The sequence below is a fragment of the Gastrolobium bilobum genome, unplaced genomic scaffold (genome assembly GCF_033153095.1).
Source record: "Gastrolobium bilobum isolate Gb01-03AN ecotype WA unplaced genomic scaffold, APGP_CSIRO_Gbil_v1 utg41727, whole genome shotgun sequence".
Lineage (NCBI taxonomy): Eukaryota > Viridiplantae > Streptophyta > Magnoliopsida > Fabales > Fabaceae > Gastrolobium > Gastrolobium bilobum.
The window spans coordinates 149,035-157,819 of NW_026895458.1; positions in this window are offsets into that span (position 1 = coordinate 149,035).

Below are 8,785 nucleotides of genomic sequence, written 5' to 3' on the forward strand. Positions count from 1 at the left end.
AATCAAAGCGTTTGTTGTAGGTTTTGTAACCCTAATCTACTAAGGTTTATTTTTTTGCATTGTGTGAATTTTTTTGTTTGAAAAGTTTGTATGGGGCAAAAGTTTGCTTTTGGTTTACAGCGCTTATGTTGCAAGTTTTCATTACCATCATGACATGTTTCATATAGTTAAATGCTGACATGTTTCATTGTAGGTACCCTAAACAAATGACGAGCCGCAGAAGACCAAGCGATGAGGGCAATGAGTCACTTGAGAGACGCACCAAGCATAGGCAAGAGCGGCCTTCTTCGTCAAGGCGACAAGACGAAGAGCCTGATACTGTTGACCTCCTGTATGGGTATCTGTTTGAGGACGACCCTGCCGTCCACGCTTCATTCGTACGTGACCATTTGAACCGGTCGTTATGTGCTCCAAAATCTTTGGATACAGCCTTTTTTGATAAGGAGGGATTTGAAATTGTGGGGGTGTTGGAGGCGGCACATTTGAGGGTGTTGGCCGAGACCCTATGTCCGTATTCAGAGCTTATGGTGCGGGCCTTCTACCATAACCTCAGCTACGTACAGGGCGAGCTGAGGTCGAGGGTCTGTGGAATAGAGATCATCATGACGGCACCTGCATGGTTGGAGATACTCGGCTATGATTTTGACTCTTCTCAAACTGTGGTGTATGACGCTGATAGTGGTGTAGTACTTCCAGGATATGTACGAGAGGATGCCGTGCAGGAGCAGAGAAGAGTCCGTGGGGAACACTTGCACTATACGGTGGGGTTGCTTTCTGTGGAGTCCCGTATACTACACTATGTCCTCACCCACGTTCTGTTTCCGCGATCTTTTAATCATTCCAGGGTGTTGGAACATGACATTCCCATTATGTGGGCTATCCGACATGCCCAGATGGTGAACTGGAGGCACTATATCTGTTGGTTTATGTTTAAGGCCAAACATAAGGGTCATCTTCCATACGCCTGTCTGGTACAGAGGATATTGGTTCACTTTGGTGTTCCCATGGAGACTGAGCTGTTGAAGAAGACCACGGGCTATAATTGCAAGTTCGGAAAGCGTCTATTGGAGCAGTGCAAGATTACTAAGAACACGAGATCGGGTGTGTGGGAGTTTAGTGGTATGCCCCAGGTTGAGGTTCCTTATGTTGCCCCAGATGACCATATTGTTGAGCCAGATGTGGAGGAGGAGGAGGAGGAGGAGGAGGAGGATGTGGCTGAGGTTGAGGAGATAGCTGAACCTGAAGGTGGATTTTCACTGCGTGATGTCATGAAGGGCATAAATGCAATGACAAAGAAGATAGGAAAGATGGCGCTGGCACATAAAAAATGGAGAAAGAAAGGGAATGAAAGGTTTAGACACATACAGGGAAGGTTTAAGGGTGTGGAAGACAGGCTTGCTCGTCTGGAGCTTGCAAGAGGTGGTCAGGTAGCTGAGGCAGCAAGGGATGGGGGTCATGTGTCAGATGAGGACGACTCGGAGACGGACACAGACGGGGATGACGAGTAGATTTAGGGTGTACATCATGTTATTGTGTTTTGTTCATGTATTTCCTTTAAGTCGTTGATGTGTGTAACTTTTTTTAATGAATGCAGAATTGTTATGTTTTTTGGATCTATGTTATGTTGTGTAATGAATTTAATTCCATTTCAATATTGTATAACTTATGAATGGAACCTTTTTAGCAATTTGATCATCACGGCACAAAACAATATTGAACAGGTCACTTTCGTCCATAACACATCACAGCAAATCAATACATGTGTTCAAAAAGGCTACATCTTGTATTGTTAACCGTAAACAAACGTTATGACAACATACGACTTGGTTTTAGGAATTTAATGTCCACATGGGTTTTTTGACTCGGAAATTATGCTCCCTAAGTCACACTCCCTTAGTGGATCAGTGTAGAGTGGAAACCTAGGGCAAAAAACATGGGTAATTCGGATTTGGGGTCCTAAACCAACAATTTAGTCGATTAACCTGTACTGGTTAGTCGATTAAACCAGTACAGGTTAATCGACTAAATTGTTGGTTTAGGACCCCAAATCCGAATTACCCATGTTTTTTGCCCTAGGTTTCCACTCTACACTGATCCACTAAGGGAGTGTGACTTAGGGAGCATAATTTCCGAGTCAAAAAACCCATGTGAGTCAAATACAAATATCATGACATCAAATACAAACATAGCACCGTCATTACATTCAAATACAAACATCATGACATCAAATACAAACATAGCACCGTCATTACATTCAAATACAAACATCATGACATCAAATACAAGCATATAAAACCATAAATGCCTATAATGTTAAACCATCAAAACATTAAGCCCTTCCCCTGCTTCCTCCGCAATTCATCTTGTATTGGGAATCCTCATAGGACATGTACGTTTGTTGTGACCAATTTGCTTACACAGACTACATCTACTCTGACTGCTTGTCGGTTGAGACTCAACCCAATCCATCTCATTCTGTATCCTTGACGATTTGGGTCTTCCTTGTGCACGTACCAAAGATGCATTTGGGATAATGGTTGGGCCATCAATTTGTGGAATCAACAACTCATTGCCCATTGGATACCAATGAGCAGCATATACCTTATCAATTTGTGCAATTGAGAACACAGGATCAACATAATCATAGTGGTTCAACTTTTCTACCTTGCACACCGCTAAGACATGACTGCAAGGGAATCTTCTAGATGTGAACCGTCCACATTGACATTTGCGATTGAGCAAGTCCACCCTCATTATGTCACCTGCATCATGAGTTGATTGATTGTAGGCATCCTCAACTTCAAATAGCTGCAGGTCCCTATCAAAAACCCGCACACGGAGGCTCACTGTTAATTGATCATTTTTTTGGATGATATCCTCAACTTTTTTTGCAATTCTCCAACCCTTTGCCTTTGCCTTTTGGATCTTTTCACGTCTCTTGACGAAATACTCAACAAGTCTACTTTGAGTCATCTTCACCAATGCTGTTATAGGCAAATTACGTGCACCCCTCAGGACCTTATTCACACACTCAGATAAGTTAGTCGTCATGTGACCAAACCTCCGACCGTCCTCATCGTAAGACCTGCACCATTTTTCTTTGGGAATCTGATCTATCCATGAAGCTACTTGAGGGTTACTGTCGATAAAATCCTGGAATCTGATATCAAAATGAATCTTTGAACTCAAGTACCCTGAAATACAAAATGATGCGTTAGATACAAAAGGATGAATTATATACAATTTGTACATATTAAAAAGAAGATTGTACCTAGCTTCATCAGGGTTTTCTTTAATTCCACATCTCTGAACTTAGTGTTAAAGTTGCTTCCGATGTGGCGTAGACAAAACACATGATACGCAAATGGTGGCTGCCAACCGGCATGATCTCTTACAGCCCTGATGATGCTGGGATGACGATCGGATATTAGACAAATGCCATGCTTATGCGTGACGTGAAAACGCATGAGGCTAAGAAACCACGACCAATCATCCAATCTCTCACCAGGAGGAACAATAGCAAATGCAATAGGGAGAATGTAACCATCTCCATCTTGTGAAGTTGCAATCAAAAGAGTTCCTTTGTATTTACCGTACAAATGCGTGCCATCAATTTGGATTATGGGTTTACAATATTTGAAGGCCTCAATGCACTGGTGAAAGGTCCAAAATACTCGGTGAAAGACAGCCTTATCCGTATACACTCGACGTTCATCAACACATTGGTCTGTATCAATCTTGAACACAGAACCCACATTAACCTGCGTCATGTATGTCAGCCAACCAGGCAAGAATGCATACGATTTATCCCAGTCGCCAAATAACTTGACAATGGCTTTCATTTTAGCCTTCCAAGCTTTCCTGTAAGATATGTTGTATCCATACAAACGTTGTACCCTCTCTTGAATAAGAACTGGCTTCAATGATGGATCTTCTTTTAACATACCTATATAAAAAAAAACACCGGCCAACAGTCAGAATACAAACTGATTAACGTTAACATACCTTAGGAAGTTAGATATATCGAATAATACATACTGATAATGGTTGCACATATCACATCAGAATCCAACTGTCTATGATCCCGGGTAAGACCTTGGTTTAGGCAGGTGTGTTCTTTAACCCATTTACTAACCACCCAAGTATTTCCATTCTTCGGCAACAATGCCCTCACATACCAGGGATGTAACATCCCCGTCTCGAGCCGGTTCAATTAACATACATATGATACAAACAGAAACAGCGGAAGACTTAACTTACAAAAATATGAGCTAACTTTTTCTTTTTCTAACTTAATTCTTACTCGGCGTAAACGAAAATCGGGCAGAGTTTCCTCTATAAATCGGACAACTGGGGATTTTCCAATCCCACTCAGAAGCATTTCCTGATAAACAGTTTATACAACATATCAATTCAGAAATACCAGATATCCAAATATAATCAAATACCCATACATGGGCGCATGCATAACATGGCTCCGTGCCACTAAATCTAACAGCATGCCATCAAAACATAAACCTATCTGAATACTACATCATCATATAACGTTCCTGAATACTCAAATGTACATGCATCAAACTGATAGACATGTACAAAACATATACAGGCCATATACAAAATAAAGGATCAATATCATGATCCATCAAATGCGAAAATACTAGAATACATCAAACACTCCAAAAAGGTAGTAGCCTACAGCCACTCAAAATCCGGTCTGTCAACTGCCTCAGCCACGTGTCGTGTCCCTGCCTAGTGAGGACTCACCGAAAATATGGGCCCCTGAAAATGTGTCCCCAAAGAGGGGTGAGATTACAAATCTCAATAAGCTCCAGGTTTATAGAGAATTCTCCATACCCCTGGCTCACTCCTGCATGAAATTCAGATACAGAGTATACAAATACAACATATAACAGATATCATAACAGAACCGAGCATATATCCATATCATATCAGAGATGTGCGCCGTCATTCCCAAGGGAGGACCCCAAGCGGAAATCAACGCACGTGTTCCCGAGGGAGGACCCCAAAGCGGAACCAGACATATCAGAGGAGTACACCATCAGTCCCGAGGGAGGACCCCAAAGCGGACGTCCGGGTACTATACAATCAATGGCCAGAGATTGTTACAGAAATCATATTACAGAAGTCATATCAGAGCAAAACATATCATGTTATCAAATAACTCTATATGAATGCATCTATACAAAGCATCTAAATCACAGTCATACAGTCCAACCATAGTTCACTAACCATGGTGGAGCACTCAAGCAGGAAAAGACTCCTTAAACATAGAGCTTACCTCTTGAAGCTTTACCAATACGCTTACTTGTGGAACAAGTTACTTTTATCGCTTCAAGAGATTTCCGATCCTTCTCAATCCCTAGGCACACCTAGAGAATAATTTACAATGCATCAATAAAATGATGCAATACCATAATTATTTCATAAGCATACATTTTATTGCTTATTTTCCTTTCTTTGCATTTTTGCCAATCCTATGCCAATACACAAGTCTAGACCTCTTTATAACTGTCGGTGTTCTTTAATTTAATCAACCATTCCCTTAGGAATTTTCAACATAAATCATGCTATTTTTCTTCAAAACTCATCACCTTTATACAATTTATTACAACACATTTTATTTAAAATAAAATGTACAAAATATATCCCTAAATACCCTATAGGTCGAATCCTACAAGGGGAATTTCCAAAGATCCTTCTCTTTTACAATGCATTTTCGTTACTTCATTACAACTTGCAAACACCTAGGAATGCTTCCACTAAATTCCTATTTTGAGTTTAGACACCAAGTCCTTTTTACTTAGGCATTCTTACTAACTCATCCATTTTCACTCATTTCCAACACACTATACCTTCACAATACATAATATAATTTTTTCCACAATAACTCCTACTCACTCCATGATGGCCGAAACCTAGGAGGAATATGCAATAGGACTTTTAAATTTTTATATCACATGTGGATGCTTACTCAACACTATAACTTCCTAAACAACAATAATCCATCATAAATTTCACATTCTAACATCAATTATTTCCCAACAAAGTATGCTCATCAATTTCATAACTTAAATCATCAAAATAATATCATGGAAATAGAGGTTTCTTACCTCTAAACACTTGTACAAAGCCTAGAGAGCAATCTCCAAGCCAAGCTCCATCCAAAAACTCACTTTTTCTCCTCCAATGAATAGTAACTCGAAAATGAGAGGAGGAATAACTCTTCACACACTCAACTATAGCTCAAATGGATAGGTGGAATGGATTCATTGAGTGGTTTCCAATCAATTTCATGTGGTGGGTCATTGGATTTGGTGGATGGATGATGAAGAAATCAAAGAAGGAAAATTTGAAACCCTAGCCCCTTCCCCTCCATGTGCAGCTCGGCCATGCAAGAGAGAGAAGAAGAAAATCTGAAATGAATAGTGTTTCATTTAAGTGACAAGGCTATATAGGCACATGTGGCCATTTTCATCGGATGTTTTTTTATCGCGTATTTTAACTTAAATTGACCCGGAACTAACTCAAAGCTACAAACATATTTTTTATTTCCTAAAATCATTTACATTAATTTTTATTTCCTAAGGAACAATATTCATAATTCACAGTATGGTTTTTGCACCGTTTTTGACGAAATGCACTGTGCATCACTAATTGTACTTCCTTTACTTACGAAACTTAAAACTTATAAACTTATCATTTTCTTGGGCCTATATTGACTTGCTTGGCATATATTGGACTTTCTTATTCTTATTTCATCAATTATTTATTTCTGGACTCTACCGGTTGCTTAAACAGCAGTACAAAATACCCGGTAGAAACACTATTCACGAGATTTTCACGGAAAGTGCCAGACTATACAATTTTTCGTTCTGAACTCATATTTGTCATCAGAATTTTCAAATTATGTTCCTAAAATTATTTTGCTCATTTTAAGCTCTACCGGTTAATTCACAAAACTGTAAATTCTCCGGCAGAACGCACTGTTCATCACATAGTCATGATTACAGTCAAAATACTCGAAATCGCTCACTGAATCTAATTATGGCATTTAAATCCTTAAATTAAATCTCTAACTAAGATTTATCAGTTAGGGTCATTATATTCACCCCACCTTTTAAGGATTTTGCCCACAAAATCAAATATCAAATATACATATACCTGACATCAAACTCAGGATATCGCTGGAGAATTTCATTCTCCCGCTCCCAAGTGGCGTCCTCAGGAGTCAATCCTTCCCATTGTACCTTGATCATGGGAATAGTCCTGTTTCTCAACACTTTTTCATCACGTGCTAGAACCTTAAACGGTCCCACAACAAACTTCAAGTCTTTTCTTACTTCGATATTGTCCGGCTGTACAATGTGGGATTCATCCGGCACGTATTTTCGAAGTTGACTGATGTGAAAAACACTATGCAAATTTGACAGATGTGGAGGTAAGGCAAGCTGATAAGCCACAGGTCCGACCCTTTTCATAATCTGGTAGGGCCCAATGAACCTAGGACTCAACTTCCTCACTCCTAGAGCACGCCCAACACCCGTAGTCGGAGACAAACGGATAAATACATGATCCCCTTCTGAAAATTCAAGGGGTCTATGCTTTGCATCATAATAACTCTTTTGGCGACTCTGTGCTTTCTTCAATCGATCCTTAATCATCATAATTTGATCGGTAGTCTCTTGGACCATATCAAGCCCAAATAACTGCCTCTCTCCAATTTCTGACCAACAAGTAGGCGCCCTGCACCTACGGCCATACAAAGCTTCATACGGAGCCATGCCCAAACTGGCATGATAACTATTATTGTAGGAAAATTCCACTAGAGGAAGATATTTATCCCATGCATTTCCCTGCTCTAAGGCACAAGCCCTCAACATGTCCTCCAGGGTCTGAATAGTCCTCTCAGTCTGACCATCAGTCTGGGGATGATAAGCCGTGCTCAGCCTCAACTGTGTACCGAAGGCCTGTTGCACTGCATCCCAGAGTCTAGAAGTAAATTTAGGGTCCCGATCACTAATGATACTTTCAGGAACACCATGAAGTTTCACAATCTCTCTTACATATATCCGAGCCAACTGCTCTGTGGAGAAACTCGTTTTAACTGGTATGAAATGTGCAGACTTTGTCAATCTGTCAACAACTACCCAGATGGAATCAAAACCAGCCTGAGTTCTCGGTAATGCTACTACAAAATCCATAGAAATACTGACCCATTTCCATTCCGGAATATCCAAGGGCTGCAGTAATCCAGAAGGTCTCTGATGCTCAATCTTAACTTTCTGACATGTCAAACACTTACTCACAAATAGAGCAATGTCTTTCTTCATTCCCGACCACCAGAAATTCCGTTTCAAGTCTTGGTACATCTTGGTAGCACCAGGATGGATAGTGTACTTACCCATGTGACCCTCAGTTAATACCTCATCTACCATCTGACCTTTTGGAACAATGATCCGATCCTTGTAAAACTTAAGACCGAACCTATCAGTGGACACAAAGTCCTGCTCTTTCATAGACTGAATCTCTTCATCAAGCAATTGAGCCTCTTTAATCCGCTCAACTAATGAATTCAGGACTACCGTAGTAGTCAATAAATGTGGACTATCTTCTGTATTCACAGGAATGTGGAGATCCCTGAATTTCTCAATCAAGTTATACTCGGAAATCATCAAATTGGCCATACCAAGCGTCTTTCTGCTTAAAGCATCAGCTACTACATTGGCTTTACTAGGGTGATATTGCAATTCAAAATCATAATCCT